The sequence below is a fragment of the Vicugna pacos genome, chromosome 2 (assembly GCF_048564905.1).
Source record: "Vicugna pacos chromosome 2, VicPac4, whole genome shotgun sequence".
Taxonomy (NCBI): domain Eukaryota; kingdom Metazoa; phylum Chordata; class Mammalia; order Artiodactyla; family Camelidae; genus Vicugna; species Vicugna pacos.
The window spans coordinates 36,651,364-36,673,939 of record NC_132988.1 but is presented as its reverse complement, the minus strand read 5'-3'; the positions used below and the strand labels follow the sequence as shown (position 1 = coordinate 36,673,939).

Sequence of the window (22,576 nt, the reverse complement as noted above, 5' to 3'; positions counted from 1 at the left end):
TTCTTGGTGAGCATACAATTCAACTGGTAGTAGCTAGTGGGCACAAGTATTTTGTAAAGTTTATTATTAATTACAAGGAGTTAATGTCCTGGAGGCAACAATAATATAACTCACCGGGAAATGGAGAACCTCAGTTCTTTTGGCAACAGAGTAGTAGTTAAATGGAGGTTGGCTGAAATAGTGCAATGCTTTCTAACTCACAGACACATATTTTTCTTTGAAATGAATATGGTTTGTAGTGTCCTGTGAAAACCTGGAAAGCATATCTTTGATAATGAATTATTTGTGAATGTTTTCAATATTTTATATTTTAATAAATGCATAGCATATTACAATTACTATAAACTAAGTTTTTAATGTGTTAGAAACTATTCTATCTGAATTTTCAGAGAGGTCAATGTTACTTGGGTATTTTTAACACTTTTAAGCCAAATTAATTGGATTTTATTTTCCAGAAGAAGAAAGATGCTTCTTTTAAAAATAGTAAAAATGTCAAATCAGTATATTGTTACTGATGTATTCCTGAATTTATGCCTGTGATATCTGGAATGGTATATGGGTAATACCCAATACCAAAAAGAAAAAAATCAGATGATTATTTATATATTGTGAAATTGATAGGACAGTAAAAACATTTAGAAATATATATAATATGAATGCACATGTTGGATATATAAACATTTAAATGCTCGTATGCATAGATATATTTCCCTCATACCCCCTGTCCCTATCCCACATTGAATCATTTCAGTCCTGTGACCATCTTGGAATCCCTTTTCTTGCTGTCTGCTCTTTCTCTTCTTACTCCCTATGATTTCCTTTGTAGGTGGCTCTCACCTCTTTTTCCTTAGTAATGTCTCTATTATTCCTGGCTCTGTCCCTGGGGAGCTGCTCAGATCTATGAATGATGAAAGCTTTAAATCCTTCAGATTCCCCAAACATCCATTTACAAAACAAACAGATCTCCATCTTCTGATCTCGGCCAGTTCTCGTATAACTTTAACGTGTTGTTAGCTTGACAACTTATTTCCCAAAGACATCCCTCTCTCTATCATTCCACCTCCTGAAACATGGATGGTGGGAACAAAACAAACTTATTGAGAGAAAAGAAAATTCCCTTCTGTCACCATGGAGTAAATCGAATTCAATCCTGTTCCAAGCTCTGCAACTGAGGTGAGTCTATACAATTTTGATTGTCAGCTTATAAAACTGAAAATGTTTTGTTCAAATGATAATTTCTAAGGTTTCAGGACCCAAAGTAAGTCATGGAAAGTCCTTATTTTGAAAAATGCTCACCATTGTAGTTGGGCTCTTTCAGATTTCATCGGTTATTAGAATTTGTAACAATGACAACAGTCATTCAGCTTAAAAACAGCACAAGGCCTATAAAGATCCCCAATATGAAGAGGCTGTGCAAAGGGAAATACAGGAAAACTCAAAGGACAGGACTGGTTTCACATACTTAGTGGTGAAAAGCCTTAAAACCTTGTTTTATTGGAAGTAAATTTTGCTGAGACTGAGATTGTCTTTGCCAATGATCTATTTAACAGAGGTTTACTGTAGGGATTATAATTTATAATAATATTTCACAAGGTAATAGCATATAGGACCATATCTCTTAATAAGCCAATAAAGAAGTAACCTCCTCCAAATCAATGGTAGGTTAATTACACTATGATTCCAGACAAGGGGGAGATGAAAGAAGTCCAAATTTAGTTGAGACGTACCTTTCAATGAGTTGGTTCTCTGTAGAATCAGTCCTTCCAACTAAAAGCTGGGTATTAGCTGCCGACTTAGGTACCGCATTTCTGGGGCATGAAGCAAGTGGGCAGTGGTACCAGTGTTGGCAGGCAAGGTGGCTGCTCTGATGGTCACTACTCTAGCGATGGTTATACAGCTTGTGCCACTGTCTCTGAAGAGTGGCCTCACCAAGGCAAGAACGGATGTCCCTTCTCTTCCTGAGACTGCTGAACAGTTTTAACACCACAGCCCACCAAGAGTAGCCTGGCCGTAAAGGAGCAAGTGTCTCAAGATCTATGGAGAGCTGTTTAGATCAGCCTTGCCGAGACTGAACACTCTGCAGCTGCTCATCCAACCTCTTGGTTTTCAAAGTTTAAATGTCTGTCACGTGATGGACACTGCTGCCTTTACCATGGTGTCAGTGATGAAATAGTCCTTTCCACTTGAGGTATGAGAATTCAATAAAGTCCTAATATCCAACTTCAAAACAGTTTCATCAAAACAAGTTCAAACCAGAAACAACTTTGTCCAAAACAAGCTTTCAAAACATGGATTTGAAATCGTAACAAGTCAGAACACAACAGTCTTAACATTATATATCTTTAACCTGAGGACAAAGAGGACTGTTTCATGTGCAGGCATACCTTGAAGATGCTTCAGGTTGGGTTCCCGACCACTGTAATAGAACAAATATAGTAATAAAGCCAGGCACATAAGGTTTTCGGTTTCTTGGTGGTTGTAAAAATTATGTTTACACTATACTGTAGCCTATTAAGTGTGCAATAACATTATGCCTAAAAAAGTGCATACCTTAATTAAAAAACACTTTTTTTGCTAAAAAATGCTGACCATCATCTGAAGCCTTTAGCAAGTCCATCAAAATACTTTTTTGAGTTCATCAAAATATATTCAAAATAAAAAATGAATAAAATTCAGCGAGTCCATCAAAAATACATACTTCAGCGAGTAAGATCAAAGATCACTAATCACAGATCATCATAACAAATATAATAATAATAATGAGAAAATTTGAAATTTTGTGAGAATTACCAGACTAACATAGAGACATGAAGTGAGTAAATGGTGTTGGAAAAATGGCACCAGTAGACTTGCTCCTTGTGGGGTTGCCACACATCTTCCAATTTGTACAAAATGCAGTGTCTGTGAAGCACAGTAGAACAGGGTGTGTCTGTAGTGTTGCAAGTGTCTTCTTAGGATCTTGGAAATAAGGAGCATATGATCACCAGCAAATAGCTCTTAATGGGTCAAACCAGAGATACACCAAAGCAAATATCATAGTGATTAGATATCTGTCATCCACGTAAGCAATTATTTGAAAAGGCTCTTTAACTGTTGGAAATTTTACATTCTTTCTTTTTTATTTTTGAACTCATATTGCCATTTTATTTCTCCTTGTAATCCTTGAAAGTCTCTTATGATTATTCTATTGTATTTCATTGTGTTAAAATATATGTTATATTGAAGTTTGAATTTATTAAAAACTTTCCTCTGATCATAGGTCCTAAGTGTTAATATTTCTTTGTAGATTTGATTATATTTATTATCAGTGCACAGTGAATCAAAACAGGATGGATTTGTGATATTTCATTTATTTACTAAATTTATATTTTATTTACTGAATTTCAAAACTGAAATTTTGAAATACAAGAAATGCATCTTTTTATTCTTTGAATACTTTATTTTGGAAATTTATAAATCTACAGAAAAGTTGAAAGAAGAGTACCATTAACATCTTCACATCCTTCACTTAAATTCACAAGTTGTTAGTGTTTTGGCACATTTATCTGAGAAGGGGTTAAGTACATGTAATATAGAATGACATTATGTTTCCCAAATTTATACCAGCCCCAGGTTTAGAATGAAATCCTATTAATCAGTTGTAGCTCAGGCCCTCACTCCCCACTTTTTATAGCATTTATATAGTCTACCCAAAGACCTCCCACTTCTTCTGCTTTTCCTGAGATGTCTTGGACATGTCTCAGGTGTGCATATGAGTAAGTTCTGTTGGCTACCACCTGGAACCTGCTAATATCTTCTCTTTACATAGCCTTCCATGAAGAAGTATACTATACTCATAAAGATGTGACTTGGAAACTTTCCACAGTCCTAGGTATGCTCACAGGTACCTGTCCTTCCCAACAGGTGTCAAGAACTCTGATCCAACTTCTCCTTAGCAGAGCGCCACTGCTCCCAGTAAATAATTCATGTTTCTCTCTCAGGCTATTATAACTGTTCTGTATTTTCTAATGTTCTTGATGCCTTGAAACCAAGTCCATTTATAAATGCTTCCCTGTTCCTTCATGTTATACAAAGCACAAAGCTACCAAAACAGTGCTGCTTTTTCCTCAATGCCTTCTTTTTTAAAAGAAAACAACTATTTATATTTTAGCCTATAGCTTAATACCATCATCAAAGGACTCAAACATGAATCCCTGGGAGACTTGGCTATGAACATATCCCTTGTCACCATGTAATACTCAGTAAAGTCCACCTTTCTCCATGGTTTCCAGAGCCTTGTAATGGGACCTGATTTGTCTGCCTTCCTTTGTTCTCTCATAGGAAAAGTTCTCTTCAGCAGGCTCTTCAGTCTCTCATGCAAGATGACCTCTGATGAACATACGCTATTTCAGTACCTCCTGGACACCCCTCCACCTTAAGGTCTTCCTCTTCCCTTGCTTATACATAAACAATGCATTTATGACAGCCAGAAATTGAATCCCAAGTTAACATGTCTGCACATAAATTGTAACATGGTAATTCAAAATAAGAGGAAAGATAATTTCGGAACCAAGTTAACAAAGAAATACATTTATGTATGGTCAACCTAAGTGTAATCTTGAGGAAAGAAAAATTATGTGGTTTGGATTGTTGATGAATTCCAGAAACAGAAGTTTTTTGTACCTTTTGCTTTTTAATACAACTAACAACTGAGAAGGGGAAAAACCAGAGCTTGTAATTTGGATAAATTTTGGAATTTCTGTTCATTTTGAAACCCATGAAGGAAACTAAAGATTTAGTTTACGTCAGTTTGCAATTGTGATAGTTTGGGGTTTTCTAGAAGTGTCTATGGGTTTTTTTAAACTTGGGAAATTATCCTCCTCTGAATGGACTGCGTGAGTGAACACACTAATTGTGAGAAGTGACCAATCTTTCTCCTTCCACTTTTTGTGGTTTCTAATGATATAATGATGTCTAGTACATCCATTGAAAACTTCTTTTGCTAGATTTAGAACAGAAACATGTTTAAAACTTTTATTGAGTGATTTCACATTCTTGTCTAATTATGTTTTCATTTTTAGAAAAGCAGAAATAACCAGGGGCTGTTTAAAAATGAACTAATTAAAACAACCTTTCTTTAAAGGTTTCCCAACATAACTTTTACCTTATGAAGATTAAACATTTAAATTAGAGGAATGCCTTTTTTTCCCCCAGGTTGTCTTTAATTTTGACCCTTGGGTGCTTGGCTTGGGAAATGGAACTCTGCCCAACTTTTATGTTGTAATAATTTACTATTTTCACTGTTTCTTCTCAATATATAGTAAGAGAAAAATAGTAACTTTACTTACACCATAAGACAACTGGCAAGGCATTCTGTGAGTGCATTCCCTGTTGTTAGAGAGGGAACGGTTCTAAGAGAGGAACTTTCTAATGTTAAAATTTCTAAATTAAAACAAAACTAAAAAGAATTAATTTGTTCAATTTTAGGCAAAATCATCATTGTATTCCAACTCACTCTGTCTAGTTGAACTGGCTAGAAAGTATGGGCTGGTAGGTGCTATAAAATGTCCAACTTTCCTTACTTCCTTTTTCATTTTATAATTTTAGTGAAAAGATGGAAACATTCCACAAAGCCCCATATTTTCATTCCTTTGTTAATACCATGTTCATCTAACTGGCTTCCTATTTCATTATTTCTGTCTTGTCTTCATATATTACTTTTGCTTCTTTCCCTTATCTCCTCTCTAATGAAATATTCATTCAACTTTCCTTCCCTCTAAATAGACTGAAAAATCACCTTCAAATGAGAATCAGAAGAAGAAATAATGGCCTAATATTCTCTTAATCTTTATAAATAACACTCTGCTAAATTTGAGGTTTCTAATTTGGTTGTTTTTTTCCTTGTAGTTGAAAGAGTTGAATTATTGAAAAGAAAATGTATACTTAATAAAATTTTTGAAGAATTAGATTGAATTTATTTCAAAACAATACTTAACCTATTTTATGTTTCAGTATTTTCAAAGATCTTGAGGGCAAGAATTAATTTAGATATACCTCATCCATCAGCTATAAACTTTGAGTTTACAGCATGTGAAAGAGCTTTATTTGATAGCTATTTTATGGGTTATGCATTTGGATGATACATATTATTGTTTTATATATATTTTATTTGTAATCTCTGAAAATTGAGTGCCCTGTTTACTAAGCACTCAATAAATCCTCAGCAGTTAATCAAGGCTCCTGCACATTAAAACCTCTGCCAGGATGTGGGATTCAAGAGATGGTGAGGGATGGGGAGAGATGATGAGTGCATGTTAAGCATGGATGGCAGGGTTGTGAAATATTTTTCCTTGAGGACACTGAGTTTAAATTTGTCTATATTTTGACTTTAGAATTTCATTAAATTTGGTGTCATTTTAACCTGTATTTTAAGAAAATGTGCCCTGTATTGTTCTGGAATTATTTAACTTACTCTAAGACTCCTAATATGTTCTTGGAGGTTTATGGTACAGATATGCATGTGAATACTCTGACACTCATTTGCAAATATGTCACAGTTTTAATTCCCACTAAGTCTACTCTAAGGTTTCAAATAGCATAAGTATATTTACCAGCTCAATTTTCCATGTATGCAATAGTTTAATACACTGTAATATTGATTCTTTAGAACTGAAGTTTCTTAAATTGATCTTATTTAAGAAACAAGTTTGTATTCAGAAAGTTCAGGGAAAATAATTCCAATCCCAGTGTGAGTGTATGTGTAGGTATATTTATCTTCCTTTAGGACAATGAAATCAATCAATTTTCTTAGTATACATATAAAAGTAAAAAGAGCATTTGACTTTTACAGAAAAACTTTCCGTAAGGTATTCTTACGAAAGAAGCTTCACTGACCATTTGGAAACATTTCTTTTTTAAACAAACTGGTAAAGCAGAAATGGCTTTAGTAGGCAGAAAGTACTGCTCGGGAACAAAATTTCAGGTCTCTTAGTAAAAAATATAATTGTGGTTAAATTCATGGGTGGCTTGTTTTGCTTCTGTTGCCAAGTGTTTGGATCCAGTGGTCTATGGTGAAAGGCAGCAGTTCTCCAGGGATTCTTAAAAGCATGTGACCTTCCAAGCTCTAGTACTAAGTTTTAGAGTTACCTGAAAAGCTATCTGATTGACCAGACATGTGTTCGCTACCATCCTGTGCCTAGCTACACAACATGGCCAGATTAGGAAATGTTTCGAAAGAGATTTGTGCTTAATGGATCATTTGATTTATTTTTAGTGCCTTAATGGAAACTTTGAGAATATTTTTTCGGAACAAATGTTGAATTAGATAAAAGACTAGGAACAGTTCCTTTTGTGGGCTGGGGAGGGGTGGTGGTCTGCTTTCATTTCTTACTGTTACTTTTTAAATCCTAGCTTATCCCTGAAGAATATTATCATCCTTGTCTTTGTAGATGAGAAAAAAGAAGATGAGAAAAGAGTGAGCAGCCTGCCAAGTCATACACAACTAGTAAGTATTCAAGCTTAGGCTTGCCTTTCGCCAAAGTTGGTGTTTTTCCATTTAATTACATGGCCCCATCTTCTGAATATGGTACGTACCAGGAAGTCCTCTAGAGACATTTAGAGATGTAAAGATCACCTCTGGAGGCAGTGCTGGATGAATAAACTCTAGGCTTTCTTCTGTTTACTCAATGAAGTGTGAAATTATCCAGGCATTTCCTCACTAGCTTATCAAAAATTAGAACGTTTCCATTATGTTCAGTTTGAAACTTATGACGAAGTCTTGTGAATTTAGTTCTATATGTGATTGAACACAGGAAAAAGTGTTTAAAATTATAGCATCTTTTATAATGCTGTAATTAATCCAGTATCATTCTCCAGAAAGCTACTCAATGAAAATATAAATAGCTTTTAAACAGTCTTTTTTTTTTCTTTTTTTCCAAAATTGTTCACAATTCTTCTGTTTGCAAGTGAATGTTTTTGGAGGAACTGTTTGGAGTAATAATAGAACTGAAAGTGAACGCAGTGAGGATGTCAAACATTGTTAATCTAGTATTCCTTATAAATATGCTAAATATGTTTCATATCTGGCAGGGGGTGGATTTTCTAACATGAAGCACACTGATGCATAATGAGTTTATACTATATAGTTATCCCACAGAGTTTAGCATATCTTTCAGTTTTTGTCAAATTTAACTGTGATTAGCAACTTTCTGAATCCCTTTCCATCCTTTAAGGTAACATGCTTGGATTTGAATTGTTTACTGATGTCGGTGGATCAGAGTCCTGGGCGTTAATCTATAAAGAAAGAAGGGTCACAGGTTAGAGACCAGTGGAAAGTGCTAATTGCCCATGTGCATCTGGCCTGTGTAACATCTGATTAGGCCTGTCACATTCAGCAAAGCTGTTGAGAGCCTGGTGGAGTTTGCTATATATTGTAAATCTGGGAATGCCTAGGGAAAAGGACCTTTGCTCTTCTCAGTGTGGATTTATCTCTTGGTCTCTTTGATCAGGGAAGAAAAAAAAATTTATTGTTGGTTTCTATAATTGGTGCTCACATCCTCCTTTCCATAACTGTAAACAAACTGATTAGCTGTTCCTGCTGATAATTAAATGGGGGTGGAGGAATAGAGAGCAGTATCCATGAAATAAACCTGAAGTCAGGATGTGGTCACCTAGTTCAAAACCTTGGAGATTATTCCTAACCACATACAGTTTTCACCTTGTTTTATCTAAACACTCAAAAGAAAAATACTTGGTTGGATTTTGAAATAGTCTGACCAGTGTTTTTTATAGATTCTCCTGAAAGTCACTTAAAATAGCTAGGGTGGTGGGGAAAAAATAAGAGAGAGAAGAAGCCAAAGAGGACCTTGGTTTCTTCCTAGGTAGATAAAAGAGACCTTATGCTACTGGCATTTAATCTTTCTTTGTTTCTGTGTGAGGTTAAACAACCACCATGAGCTGCTTCTCCTTGATTCGCAGAGAAGCCCAAGTAGCTGATGGGGTTTAATTTACAGAATTGAGGACAGAACAACGTGACCTTCAATAGACAGCAAGGATTCATGTTTCCTAGCCTTTATGGCTTTTTCTTGGAGCCATCCAAAATAATCCAGGTCTCCTTTAAGACACTAGGCATGTCACCTCAACCTATAACTCTGGACTGAACCAATTTTTTTTTATAAGTGATTTATTTTGCTCAAAAGGGGTGTTCATTTAAAATTAAATAACATATTAACAGGGCTTATTTTTATATCTTTTTTAAAACTGTCCTGTGGAAAGGCCCTTTTCAAGCTAGGTTCCAAAGGAAAGGCCTGCAGATTGCTCCTTCTCAGTTCTGTTTTCACTGCAGCTTTGGAGTATTAAGGGATTTGGGAAGTTAAGTTAAGATCCCCAATCCTAACATGCCTCACTTTTATCCAAATAAAATTTAAAACCCAAGGAGTGCCCATTATACTGAAGCAAATCAAAGGCACTACTGAACGTTGTTGCTTAGAAGCCGTAATGGTTAAATGTTGAACACACATATAAACAAACATCAAGACAAGAATTTTCTTAATAACAATTTTGATAAGAAATTTAAGAAATAAATCTTAAAGTAGAAAAATATATTTTCCCGTTTCTCTTCAATTCTTATTTCCATTTTGTTTCCCCAAATAACTAATTATATCTTTGCCACAATCCCCATAGTGATTATGTTTTGGGGGCATATTCATACATAGCTTTCTTTTACTCTCTTCCAATTCAGTTAACTAACCTACTCTCATGCTCTCTGCTCGGACACAGATTTGAGTGGTATTTATCTAGAACTCATAAGGAAACTTGATAACTTGTATGTTAGCAAACTGTATTTGAAAATATATGAATAATACCACAAACCAAAAACATAATTCTGTTTTTAATGGATCTGCTAAAGAACTAACTTGTCCTTTACAGCCAAGCAAAGACAATGTATGATGTTACAAAAAAGAGGGAAAGCTTCCTTTGGAAGGCCCTTAAAAAATGTTTCTTGGCTGCCTTATAAGATAAACACTACAAAATTTGCTAAATAATTTATCATTTTAATATCGTGATTTTATACACTGAATTGCTTTGAATTTCTCACTTCTCTTACACTTCCTATTGTAATATCAGCTTTGTGCATTTTGAATATGATAAAACTTACCTTCTTTAGAACTATAAACTAACAATATTCTTTATATTTACACTCACATACAGTGAAATAGATCATTAAACTATTTATTTCTTAGTAAAACAAGGGTGAAATGGAGAAATCTTTGCTTAGTTGATTTCTTGTATTTGCATTGCTTTTTGTTTCTGATAGCTGTTTGATGTTGCATATGGTAGCACAAAAGCAAATCCAGAGTTTTGCTTTACTTTAAAACATTGGATAAAATGTGATAAGTACCACACTAACCTGGAAGACTGAGAAGCTAAATACAGTGCATTTATTGTACTGTCCTTTACAATTATTTTCATAGAATTAAACAATGACAATTTATTTAACATTTATTATTGCTCCTGGGAGAAAAGCTGTGATTTTTAGAACTTTTACATGCTTTACATTAAACAAACATATCTAATACATCAGTAAATGAAAAAATTTAAAAATCACAGATAATTACCAGTGTTGAAAAAACTTTGTTCAGTTTTGGTTGGTAAGAAAGATTTTTCTTATAACATATGCATTATTTTAAATAAATAATTCCACAAAAATCCCAGAATCAATGAAGAAATGCCTGTGGCTTGATAATCTCAGGAAGGCCTGAGATGGGGCTGCGTATAATTATAGTCATTTGAGGTTCTGATCTTGTTTCCAGACTGCATTTGTTCTTTTTTTTTTGTGAACAGCAGACAACTTGAGCTGGTTTTCAGGTCTGGTAATTAAAAAAGAATCAAAGCTACTGAGAAAAAAGGTGTGTTACACAGGGTTACTAAATTCACAAACAAAGCTTTGAACGTTATTGTTGAACATGTCATTTATTTTGGAGTAAGCCAGCAGTGAGTGAGGATGGAATTAATTTTGCTTCAGGTTATCATTATTATAAACTATCACTAAGGTATAAACACAAAAATGTTTGAAATTCTGTCATAGAGCAAGGAACTTGCACAATGTCCAATAGCTAAAATTTTACTTGGTAAGATGAACAGTGAAAGTTTAAAATTGAATGTAAAAATGACATTGAAATTTTTAACAAAAAAGGATCTGTTGACTTTATGTGTAGATGGTTTCAATTTAGAAAAGACTATTTGGGAATTTGTCCACCAAAGTTTATTTATTCACTTTATTTTCTCAAAGTCCCTCCTAAGGGAAAGCATTTAAGGGTTACTCTTTTTGAAAGAGTTCTGTGGACTGCGTGTCCTCTCATTGTTTCAATTAAGGATCCTCAGCTGTTTTTCTCATTGTGAAGTGAAAAATAATGAATTAATTTGTTCTCTTCTGTTGAAAGTCTGTTTTGCAAAGGCCAGGCATATTGTATATTCACATGGAAAGATGGGAACTTCATGTAAAATGGCTATAGTCTTGCCTAAGGAAATGTGCAGAATGTATTCAGTTATGGTGTTTATAAGAAACTCTTCCTGACACTTGGATAAAAGAGTATTTGGATTATGGTATACATTATGGATGGATCTGGTACTGTGTAAGTGTTTAAGGAAATACATATCATGGTTAATTTATGCACTGTCTGCTTGTTTTAATCATCTGAAAAAGAAGGGTCTATCTTTTTGAAGAAAGTTTGATGATATTAAATAATAGCCAGATACCACTGAATACACTTATATCTGCACTGGAGTGAACAGTATAAGAAAATATAAGGAGTGAGCATACCCATGTTCTTTACCAATTCATATTTTCTAAAAAAAATCAGTACAGAAAAATAAATGCAGTTTCCATGGCTTGTCTGTTTCATGTCCATAAACGTGTAGGCTATAAAAAAAAATCCCATAAGGGAACTCTAGCCTATTTCCTCTGATAGGAAAACTTCACCTTTTTAGTACCTTACGTTTGATTAAGTGTAAAAAATGAAAAGTTTACACAGGCCAAATGAAGGGTATACAACCTGACTGCATGATTATAAAGTAGACGTCATTTATTGTGCTCTTATTCTGTGTTAGAAAAATGATAGTTTTGCATCCACTTAAAAAAATCTTGGTAATAATCCTATAAACAGTGGGCTGTTTTCCCTATTTTATTCATGAGAAAACTTAAGCTCTGAGAAACTGAATGACCTCTCTAAGGTTGTACCACTATTCCTGGCCTTGCTAGAATACATGGCAACCACAACTCTTCTTGCTTGTGCATTGGGCTGCCTCTTTTATGTAGTCAGGTGCTCATAATAATCATGTCCTAGTCAAGGTTCTTACAAGAAATGGAAGTATACTCAAAGTTTCAAGAGAAAAATCAGTTGAGTAGGATAGTATTTAAATGCATGTAAGATGTCCATAAGAATCCAGGACAGGTTGAATCTGTAGCCCTTCGGAAGAGCTCCAGAGAATGCTCTCTCTTTTCTCTCCATTTCTCGTCCTCATAAATTCCATGCTGTCCATAGTGTTACCAGCTCCCAGTCATCTTCCTACAAGTCTTCTTAGTGTGCAGGACTATGGCCAGCCTCCCCATTGCTGCCTATTAGAAAGTTTCTGCAAACCTCTGACCCAATTTGTATTTTGAAGCCAGCATACCCAATACAAGGTCTTGGGGCCAGGCTTTCAGTCAGGAATAGACTTTCAGTGGATTATCACATTGCTGGTCCAGTCAGATCTAGCGGCAGGAAGGATCACATACTCTCCCTGTTCACTTGAAGGGACATAGATGCACAATCAGATATATCTGGTACAAGCCAGAACTTCTATTTTCCTGGGACTTAGGAATTTTATATGCAGATTTCTATTCCATAATTGTGAAGAGCATGAAGAATTTGTTAAATTTCAGAAGTTCATACAAGATATTGCAGACTTGATGATTCAGTAGATACTTTACATTTAGTGGTTGATTGGTAGAATAGTTTGAGTTTCTCAATTTTAAATGAATACATTTAAAAAATTTAAAAAGCTTTTTATGGGCCTTTTCTCCATGGGGAAGAAAATAGGAAGTTATATTCTCTATTGCTGGACAATAGAGTTCTCTAACAGTAACATTTCAGAGGAAATTTGAAGGATATTAGTACAATCTTCTCTTGCCCAGAAAATGGTTAAACACGTCCATAGAGAAGAAAACCTCTCTGTATATTATTTTTTTTATTAACTTTAGGCATTAGTAATTGTTTTCTTTCTCAGTTGACTGGATTCAAAGAAAACATAATGATAATAAAAGAGAAATTTAGTTGAAAAGACTTGAGGTGTTCTTGCATAATAAAAAAAGCAATTCAAAACATTAGTCTACTCCAAGATATATTTCTAATGAAATTGTAAACATTACAAAGTTTGTTAACCTTCCCTCACCATACTGTAGCAAGACAAGGTTTGTGTTGGTAACTCTTAGTTCTAAAGGACACCAAAGCATCAATGTTAGTAAAACCTGAAGAAGTAAAACTAGTCCCGTAAGAAACAGAGGCTTGTGTCATCAGTTGTATACATTTTATGCTATGGTCTTTACTTCTAGTACAAAAATATTTCCTCAGAAAAAGATCAGCTACAACTGAAAGACACTTTAAACTGTGATGCCTTTTGCATCATTTATTCATTAATCTTGTTGAATAGTTTAAATTAAAATTGTATTTGTAATATCTGTAGCTATTGCTTGATCATGCTACTACTACAGTGAATGAATTTCTATAGACTTAATTATGAAACAATCCAGAATAATTTTATTTCCCTATTTGACCATTTTCATTAGTATACTAATTATAAAATAAAGACAAGTGTTTTGCCTTGAATTTGTGGCTATAAATGAAAGCATTTTATCCTGTCTTTGGGTTTGGAAGAGTTCAAGACATTGTAGAAATATTTATCTGCAGACTATATCTTCATAGTTCAAGGAACTGATAAGACCATCCCAGATTTCATGGTGCATAGCTTTATAGTTTAGATTTCTTGTCAATCATCTGTTTCTTATTTAGATTCCAATAAGTCATTTTATGGTGGATTGAAATTGAATAGTTTATCTTTATACAGTATGCATTACAATTGTATGGATTCTTTGGAAAATAACAACTGGAACATTAAAAAAAAGAAAATCATGGAAAATATGATCATAGTGGTCATATCTTCAGCTACTGCTGTTTCTTTAGAAGTTCAAATGCAAAATAAGTAAATGCATAAGTGTATAAATATGTATACACACACACACACACACACACACATATGAAACAGTGGAAAGATTAATAGACCATGTGTGGGTATTATTATCTGGGCCTGAAGTCAGATTAGCCCCAAAGCATAGTCCAGGTGGAATATTACATAGGTCAAATACTTGGCCTCCTGAAAGCAGTGAAACTGTATCATTGGGTACAGGTGGCCCTTCATGTGTATCATGTACTATAGGGAAAAAAAACTGGATTTAATGTATATAATACCATTGAATGAACATTAAGTAAAGCATCAATGGATGGAATAGGAGCCTGGTCCAATCTCTAATCTTTCTGAACCTCAGTTTCCATGTTTGTAAAGTGGTAATAATTTCCTGGCTTACTTTACTAAGTTATGCAAAGGGTAAAATGAGATGATACATATGAAAAAAAAACTGCTTTGCTATCTACTCCACACTCTATATGACTGAGATATTATTTGGAGGAGTCAAGAGACTAAGTTATGTTTATGACTGCATTTTGGACAAAGCTTAAAAGAATGTGTATGTCAAAGGTAATATGATTATGTATTGGAGCATATTTCTGAAAGTTACTGTGATGTATTCTAGCTAGAAATTAAGTCACGATTCACACACCTTTTTAAATATTATTTTCCAAGTGACACATGCAAATAATTTGAAAACACCAAAGAATTCAGTAAGATTTATTTAAAACAAAGAGAGCTATCTCCTGTCCACCATGCACCCAAATATATAGAACACATCTCTAGTACTCAGTTAGCCATTTTCAACTTTTAGATATTTAGTTGATTCTTTGTCTGGTATTTAACTCTGTATTTCTAAATAACATGTCATACTGCTTCTTGATGCTTCTTGGGGAATAGATGGACTTGGATAATCACATATTAATTATGATTAATTTGAGCAGAGATATTCTTTTTAGGGAACTACAAATATAGATGTGGCCAGCAAACAACTCATGGAAGAGGAGGGTATTTCCTCTGACTCATAAAAAGTTGATAATAATAGAAACTTATGGTAGAATTTTGGAAATAGATACATCTTCTAAATTTTCTTTTACACAATTGTATTTCCCAAACAAGTGTATTATTACTGCTATTTACATATGGAAAACAAATTTAAAATTAAATGTAGGATTATATGGTATATATATTATATATAAAAAGCTGTACCAGAATGAAGTAGAGGACATGCCTACCTAAGCAGTTAGAATTAAAAAATTTAATATGTCTTTGCTAAACTAGATTATGTCTCTTTTTTTGAGTATGGACAGGGCAAATGAATGTTTAGACTCAAAAAGCGAATATGATGTTGTTAATAAACATTTAATCAAAAAGGGGTTGACAACATACCATTTTGTGTTTATAGTAATGGACAGTATCTGCCACAATAGCCATGTGGAACTTTTGTAAAATACATTTCAATTATTCATTAAAATACAACTTTTCAAAAAGCAGTTTTTCCTGCCAAAATTTAGTTAATTTAGAATACTTGCATTGTCACATCCATATTTATTAAGTGATCTCTAGCCACTGAAGTATCCTTAATCTACTGTTGTCAGTGAATTTAAAGGGTCTTCCAGTAGCCCTCATGCTCAGTATCCATATTACCAGGGATTCCTATGACAAGTGAAATTAACTGCATGGCCTTAGCTAGCAAAGTTTATCTTCCATTCAGTCAGCTAAATAAATCTTTTTAAGGCATAAATCTAAGTATGTCATCTCCCCAACTTAAAGTTTTCCAGTGGACTTCAATTATATTTGAAATAAAATCCAACTACTTTTCTGTGATTTATAAATCTCTGTTATCCAGGTCTGCCCTCTCAGACCTTATTTCCCCTATGTCTGCTTTTCCTTCCACACGATCCAGTCATACTAGCTTAATGTTCCTCAAAGACTTAATTCTGCTATTTCAACCAAGCTCATTTTTAACTTGGAGGCTTTGCAATTTGTTTAGAATGTTCTTCCTCCTTGAACTACTCCTTGTGGTAAGCAATTTGTAACATGGTTCCCCAAAATCCTCATCTCCTGATATCTATGTCCTGTGTCATCCCAGCCCCTGTGCATAAGCTAAACCTCCAGACTCATTCTTATGAAAAGAACATGACAAAATTAGTGAGAAGTCACTTTTAAGAGTAGGATATAGATAGATAGCGGCTTCTGTTTTGGGCTCTCTGTATGTCTCACTTTCATGCCCTCTAATCCCGCATTCTAAGGGAAGCCAGATGTTGCATTGTGAGTATCCCCTTAGAGAAACCCATAAGGCAAGAAAATGATGTCTCCAGCCAATAGCCAACGAAGACTGAAATCTTGCCAACAGCTTGTGAAGGCGCCTGACAGCAGATCCCCTCCAGTTGAACCTGGAGATGACTGCAGCCCCAGCTGACACCATGGCTGCATTCTTGCTGGAGACCCCCTGCCCGTGGACCCAGTTAAGCCATGCCTGGATTCTTGACCCATGGAAATTATGAGATAATAAAGGTTTATTGTTTTAAGTCACAAAATCTCAAGGTAATTTCTCACTCAGATCTTAGATCTAGTACCTGTTTTCTACAACGGGATCAGCAAACTTTCTGCCAAGGGCTATATAGTAAATATTTTAGCCTTTGGGGGTCATAAGGTCTTTGTCGCAAACTCCAAAATCTGCCATTATATCAGGAAATCTGCCAAAGACAACATGTAAATGAATGTTTGTGACGGTGGTTCCAAGCAAATTCTATTTAAGGAATAAAGTGGCAGGCCATGGTTTGCCCGTCCCTACTCTCAGAGACCATTCCAGGCCCCTGGATCTATATCATTTCTTCCAAACTAAAGTCCCTATCATTTTAGCTTGTTTGATTTATTCTTTTCATATCCTTCTCATTGGATTGGAAGTTGCCTGAAAGCATATTGAGCTCTATAGCCCAGAACGGTGACCAGCATGTTAGACAGTAAATACTGAATGGGACCAAGGATTGATTTGGTGAAGTTGGAGGAGGACTTCTCAAATGAGGAAGTGTCCAGGAACCATGTTATCAATTAAAAATGTATGAAAAAGAGAAGACTAAGATATATCATGGTACAGTCAAATATCTGTCCTGTCCTGTCAAAAAGGGCATTGTTTGATCTCTGTTCCTTCAAAGTGCAGAACTATGAAGAACCACCCTCTATGGCAACCTCTTTATACCTCCCTAGAATATTATCCATTTCTACCTCCCTTTTTCCTACTTTTGTACTTGGTATACACAAAACAATTTAAATATATAATTATTGACGTAATCATTTTTTTCAGTTTAGCTCCCCAACTAGAATGTGAATCATTTTCATCTTTGTATGCCAGAACGTGTATGTCAATGGCAGTGCTCAATAAATGGTTGTCTGTCATAGTATGTGCACAATAAATCAACTCTGGAAAGAGGGAAATGTCGAGAGGTCGGGGGAGAGAAGAAGAAATCGATTTAGAGGAATAGTTTTTGTTCACCCCTAGGAATTCCAGATAAAGCACAATGTTCTAAACATGAAAAATGTTCAGAAATTAGCTGGTCTGCGTCTGCAGTGTCTTCTCTCAGGGAATATTACTCCTTTCACATGATTTGTCTAGATAATTGTCTTTATTTTGCTGATAGAAGTAAGCATTAGAAAACTTTATTGAATGCTTACTCTCCATAGATGCCAAGCCCAATCTTCCTTTTTCGTTTTGCCACATAACCACTGTGTTTTATTATGGCACAGAATATATAAATTTCCATTTTTCTTCTGGAACAATGTTTGTCATTCTCTGTAACATTATGAAATATTAGAATATATAACAAAAGGAGGGAACAGCTGCCCTTGGGTAAAACCCTATGTTTTGCAAATGAGTAATAAATGAATCATACATACTTTTTAAGGTTATGGTTGCACAAAATACTTACTAAAGTTTATTCATAAGCATGAGTCAGTCAGATAAGAATGAGTCAAATTTGGCTTTCCAGCTTTGTAGTAATGTATTGGATTATGCCTTATGGGGATGGTACACATACTTTTATCGAGATAATCGTATGTCTGGTTCTGCAAATAATGTATGTTTGTTCTTTCAGCTTAGCAAATTACAGCTCGGAGTTTGGGGACAGGGTATGGTTTGGATGTCGATGTTACTGGCTGTCGATCTTAATCTCTACTGTTTTTGATTGTATATAATTTATTTTAATTGCAGAGAAGCATAGATTTCAAATTTAACTTTGGTATAGCTTTCAACACAACATAATAGAGAGAAATCACACTACAATTGATCTTTATTGCTATCATTTGGTCTATGATAGGACATTTGATCATTAACATTCTGGGTTAAAAATAAGTTGAAAAGGAATGAAACATTACGATGCTTTATGTTGGACTTTAAATTCTACATTTCTAACTTTTTGTGTTTTTGTATTCATTGTAGAAATAATTTTTGAAAAGCAAGAAAAAGCATGCAAACTATGAAATCATTCACAATTACAGTGTTTGGAAATAACCATAGTTTACATTTTGATATTTAAGCTTCCAATCTTTTACATATGTATTTCTATATTAAAAATCAAGAATTAAAATACAGTCAGACTGACAATAATGTTTTAGACATTGATATTATTCTCTGAGAGGTTATTAGATAAACATGAATAATAATAGAAGTACGTTTGCTTATTTTTTGTCTGTCTGCACTTCCCTTCTAGAATGTAAGCACCATTGGGGCAGGGACTTGTGTGTGTGAGTGTGTGTGTTTTTTAAACTCTTTAATCCTGATTGCCTGAAACAGTGCCTTGTACTTATTTGTTCAGTGAGTTAATGGTAGTTGACATTTTTATGTTATGTTATAATATGTTTAAAACAGATTCTAATTTCAGTATTCCTATAAAATAGTATTTTAATGCCAGGGAGATTGTACTGTAATTCAGTTTTAACCAATCTTCATTTGAAGAACACTGAAGTTCTAATTTTTACCTTTTTGAGAATAACATATTTTTCATATTTTAATAGTTTTATCTCTTTTGTTCCTCTAGTTTAATTGAATAGACCAGAACTTTGAGAGTAATATTGAGCCACAATGATTGCAGTGTGAATACTTATGTTAATCTTGAATTAAGTGGAATGTCTCTAAAGTTTTATAATTAAATTCAGTGGTGGTTTTTGGCTTTACGTAGATATTCTTATCATTTGGAAGAAATATATTTCTATTTATACCTTACTATTTTTAGAAATAAAGATGTGATGTGAAATGTTATCAAAATTCTTTGTCATTTGGCCAATTATTATGAGATACAGATGATCAAATTTTCCTAATATTAAGCAGTTTTTAACTTAAATGGAAGATACTTATTTAGTCATGATGTTGTATCTTTTATATACTGTTGGATTAACTTAGCTACTATCTTGATTTGACTTTTGTTTATTTATAAGCAAAATTTGTCTCTAATTTTCTTTTATAGAACAAACTTAGGTAGTTTTTGGTTAAAGAAGATGGGCTAATTTCACTGAGATTTATTTAAATCCTTTCTATGCTCTGGAATGGTTTATTTACAAGAATATTATATTTCTTCAAATTTTGAAAGAAATCACTAATAAAAATCTTGAGAACCATGTCTTTTAAAATAGATGAGTACTTGAAAATATATTTCCTTTATTCCACAGCAGTCATTTTATGATGATGGTAATCTTATATGGTACAGCATTTTGCAAGCTCCTTGACATACAGTTCTGCAAAATTGCAAAGATTTAAAAAAAATTTCATGACACTGAGATAATAAGGAAAATAATATAATATTCCTCAGAGTCATTTATTCTGGAAATCTCTCCCAATTTTTGTAATTCAGTTTTCATAAAACAAATATATGTTAAATGAGCAAATCAGTAAATTTTGTCTGTGTAAGTGGCTTATTCAACTTTTCTGGTGTCTTTTGGGTAATCATACTGAGAAATAATCATTTTTAGGCAATGATTCATTTGTACTCTATTTTCAAATATGTTGCCGTCACGTTTCATGAGATATTTTCTTTTACTTTTTAGAAAACTTTTCTGAGTGACACACCTCTTTTTATCATTTCTTTTCTTTTTCCTTTTTTTTTTGAGAGGAGAGGTAATTAGGGCTTTATTTATATTATTATGTGTTTATTTTAGTGGAGGTACTGGGGGTTGAACCCAGGATCTCTTGCATGCTAAGCACACACTCTACCACTAAGCTGTATCTACCCCACCTCCTTTATCATGTTTAATTGTATTATTGCTGTCTTTCTTTAATAGGATTTCAAACAGTTGATCAGTTTGGTCTTTCCATCAAACCAGCTTTCTTCTTTTTAACTAATTTCAGCCTTATTTTTGTTTTACTGCTTTCCTAGTTTCTTTTGGTTTATATTGTTCTTTATATAAAGTTCTTTAGCTGAGTACTAGATTTCTTAATTTTTGACCTTTTCCTCTTGATAATAATGAAATAATTTTACTTTCATTGCATTTAGATAGGTTGTAATTTTTCTTTAGATTTCATTGTTAGGAGAATGTTTCTCAACGTCTAAGTAATTAGAATATTATTTAGAAGATTTTTTTTTCTTAATGAGGTAAAATTCACATAAAGGAAGATTAACCATTTTAAAGTGAAAATTCAATGGCATTCAGTATATTTACAATGTTGTACATCTACCATCTCTATCCAGTTCCAAAATATTTTCAGTACCCCTAAAGGAAGCAATGCTCCCCACTCCCCTCTCTCTCCCAGCTCCTGGAACCACCAGTCTGCATTCTGTCTCTATGGATTTATTTTCCATATACTTCACATAAGTGGGTTTATACATTGTGCATCATTTTTGTGTGCCTTCTTTCACTTAGCATGATGTGCTATCTATACTACTACCTGCAGCAAACAGTCCTACAGCCCCTGTGGTAATTGGCCTCAAATGGCCAGGACTTCATAAATAACTGACAGCTTCTCTAATTTTTCCCTCACTTCCAACTTAGGACCAACTGAAGAAGGCCAAATATGCTCCCCTAACCAATTACATAGGATGTCTCACTTCTAGTTAGCTTGCCGACAGCTTCCCCATGCCAACAGTCTCCAATCAGGGAATACCTAAAGCTTTGCCTTTTTTCCACTTCAGAGTTCTCCCAACTCTGCCTGCTTCTGAGTCTGTGCTAAACACAAGTAATGTTTACTCCTCCTTTGCTGTAGCAAACTCTGAATAAATACTCTTTGCTTATTTTCATCAACTTGCTGGAGTCTCTGTGTGGATAAGTCTGAGAGTTAAAAACTCCAGGAGGAGTCAGTCATTGGAGGGTCTCTACACTTCTGTGAGTTTTATCTCCAGGATTTCAACAAAGTTCTTACAGTAAATATTGGAGAAAAATCACCCGTGCTTTTGGCACAGGGAAAGGAAAAGAAACCATTTTGAAATACACCAGAGCATTCTCCTCTTCTCATACAAGTTCTGCCCTCAGGAGAAACTTGGCAACCAGAGGCTAACCTGCTAGGGTTAGCCTAACTGACCTGGAGGATGGGAAATTTGCAACTCCAGCCAGCTCTGGCCTTCCATATGGGTGAAAGAAAACACACAGCTCTAGCCCCCTGTAGCCATCCTGTCCCACCTAAGGGAAAAGGGAATGGGACTGAGATGCCCTTGTAAAGTTCATAGTCTGGGGGCATGGGCTCACTAAAAGACTGAGATTAGAATGCTTCCTCCCCACTCCCCCCACCACACACACACACACACACACACACACACACACTTTACTACTACTAAAGGCATAGTCAAAGCAATTCTGTTTGCTTGGTATATTATATCTAGCTATCAAGAAAAACTTACAAGACATACTAAAAAGCAAGAAATGCAATTTGAAGTGATAGAGGAAGCATCAGAACAAAACATGGCAGGGACATTGGAATTATCAGCCTGGGAATTTAAGACAATCGTGATTTATTAGCATATTAGGATTAATAGGAGAAGAATTCTAATGGATAGATAAAGTAGACAACATGCAAGAACAGATGGGCAATGTAACTAGAGAATGAAAATCCGAAGGGGAAAAAAAAGAAATATTAGAGATTAAAATCACTGTAAGAGAAATGAAGAATGCTTTTAATGATCTTCCCGTCACAGCTGAGGAAAGAATCTTTGAGTTAGAGGATATCTCAATGGAAACTTCCAAAAGGACTTTGAATGACTGTATGTGTCAGTGTTGGTTAATCAATTGTAACAAAATGTACCACTCTGACGGGGATGTTGGTAATAGGGGAGGCTATGAATGAGTAGGGTTAGGAATTATATAGGAAATACCTGTACTTTCTGCTCAGTTTGGTTATGAACCTAAAGCTGCTCTAAAATATAAAGTGTGTGTGTGTGTGTGTGTGTGTGTGTAT

The 22,576-nt window shown here is 34.4% G+C and overlaps 1 long non-coding RNA gene across 2 annotated transcripts in view; it reads left to right on the top strand.

Annotated features, from left to right (window-relative positions):
* The window catches only part of LOC140685795 (uncharacterized), a 297,463-nt gene that overhangs the window by 81,957 nt on the left and 192,930 nt on the right, over positions 1-22,576 (top strand). For both annotated transcript variants that reach the window (XR_012059244.1, XR_012059246.1), the window contains exon 2: positions 7,428-7,483. This is a non-coding gene — a long non-coding RNA (uncharacterized lncRNA). The remainder of the gene's footprint in view (positions 1-7,427; positions 7,484-22,576) is intronic.